General features: G+C 41.0%; 1 non-coding gene across 1 annotated transcript; it reads left to right on the top strand.

Annotated features, from left to right (window-relative positions):
* The first annotated feature begins 413 nt into the window (after nucleotides 1-413).
* LOC120269689 lies at nucleotides 414-520 on the top strand. The gene has a single exon (XR_005539331.1). It is a non-coding gene; the product is annotated as a small nucleolar RNA R71 (small nucleolar RNA).
* The last annotated feature ends 1,627 nt before the right edge of the window (nucleotides 521-2,147 follow it).

Below are 2,147 nucleotides of genomic sequence, written 5' to 3'. Positions count from 1 at the left end.
TGTTGCTATAAGGATTACCTTCTACTCTTCCCAGATTGCCCACAATGTCTACTTGTTCAGTCGAGGCTGAAGTAGTAATTGAAATAGGACAATCATATGGCATATGTGAACCCCCACAACCATCACAACTCATGACAGCGGCCACCCTTGGTGAAGTCAATGTATCTAATTTCTTGCTCAATGCCTCTACTTGGGCTGCCAAAGATGCAATCGCATCAATTTCATGGAGTCCGGCCACTTTTTTCTTTTCTCTACCATTCCATTGGTAGCTATTCATGGCCATTTTTTCAACCAATTGTCGAGCTTCTTCAAGGGTCTTGCTCCCCATTGTACCTCCTACGGTGGCATCTAGAAGTTGTCTTGTACTTGAATTCAGCCCATTGTAATAAGTTTGAATGAGCATCCATTCGGGGAATCTGTGTTGTTGACACTTCCGCAAGAGATCCTTGAATCGCTCCCACATCTCAAACAAGGATTCAAGCTCCATCTGAACAAACGACGATATCTCATTACGAAGCTTTGCCGATTTTCATGGAGGAAAGTATCTTGCAAGGAAAGTTTCGACTATCTCATTTCAGGTCGTGATGTATACTTTTGGCAAAGTATGAAGCCATTGCTTAGCTCTTCCTTTGAGAGAGAATGGGAAAGCCCTCAATCTAATAGCATCATCCGAAACTCCGTTGATCTTCAGCATATCATAAACTTCTAAGAAGTTTTCGATGTGATTGTTGGGATCCTCATCGGCCAAACCATTGAACTAAGCTGACTGGTGAATTATCTGGACGAATACCTACTTTAGCTCAAAATTTAGAGTTGTAATCGAAGGTCGCACAATACTAGATTATGTGCCCAAAACTCAGGGTCTGGCATAATCGGAAAGTGTTCTCTGATGTTCATTTTGCTCTGCCATATTGTCTAACCCTTCAACTTTTATTTCAGCTTGATTGGACGGTTCTTGCACAGGTTTTTTACCCTTTCTTCTGAGTGTTTGTTCAGGTTCAGGATCACCTTCAATGAAATTTGAAGGGTTCCCTCGGGTCATAACCTGGAGCTACACCAAAAGAAAGAAAACAAATCAGAACGATGATAAAATAAGGAGATGTGAAATAGAATGAATGAATGAATAGCTAAGATTGCAAAGTGCAAAGTATCTCTAAACGCCTATTCCCCAGCAATGTTGCCAAAAGCTTGACACACCCCTTGCGTGTGACCTGCAAGTGCACGGGTTTGTCGAAGTAATAAATCCCAGGTGAGTGGTTATCATATCCACAAGGAATAGGGAATAGAAATACCAAGATTGTTACTTAACCAAGTGAAGATGAATCATTGATTGTGTTGATAAGATGTAATGTGGACAAAATAAAAGAAATAAGAAAGAAAGCCACAAATAAGTGAGAGGAAAGGCAATCGATCAGAAGTGGGGTACTCGGGCATTACTCCCCCTATGACTATTACTTCAAGTGCAAGACCAACTATTACATCTCCTAACTGATGCTTAATGAGTCATAGAAATCCTAAAATACACGATCCCAAACCTAAGGTCAACGATGACTAACTCTACACTATATCCCGGTGGAGAAATCGCTAAGTCTCAACACCTCACACTGTGCAAAGTTGCATGGAGTTCTAGGGATTCCAAGCGATAACACCTATTCCTATGTGTAGATCTAACCCTTTGGTCCAGGCAAGAGACACCTAGTCACAATTAAGGCCCAGATACTAAAGTTTATTTCAATGCTTCACTCTGTCGGTCGCACAATTAAGCCCCAGCGGAGTTCATCCTTTAGCACTTCACTCTATTGTGACCACAAAGAACTCTAGGAAATGGAGGTAGGATAAATCACATCAGAGGAGAAAAGGAAAGCTCCGCTACCTCTCGACTCACACTCTCGACCCTCTCCAATCTAGCATTGTCTAGTCCTCATGGTGTGTCACTTATCCACAAAGGCTACCAAGATGGACTCTCAATCCTAGTGTCACTCTAAGGGAGAAATCATTCAACAAGCATTCAAGATTGGAAATCAATTAAAGACATAAATTAAGGAAAGCATAATAAAAGGTTAATAAAATAATAACATCCTAGGGTTTACAAGTCCAAGTACCGACTAAGGGGTTTAGCTCTCCATGAAGCAAGATACAATTAATAA

The sequence above is a fragment of the Dioscorea cayenensis genome, chromosome 9 (genome assembly GCF_009730915.1).
Source record: "Dioscorea cayenensis subsp. rotundata cultivar TDr96_F1 chromosome 9, TDr96_F1_v2_PseudoChromosome.rev07_lg8_w22 25.fasta, whole genome shotgun sequence".
In the NCBI taxonomy this organism is placed as follows: domain Eukaryota; kingdom Viridiplantae; phylum Streptophyta; class Magnoliopsida; order Dioscoreales; family Dioscoreaceae; genus Dioscorea; species Dioscorea cayenensis.
Note: the sequence above shows the minus strand (reverse complement) of the source record. Positions and strands in the feature narration are given on the sequence as shown.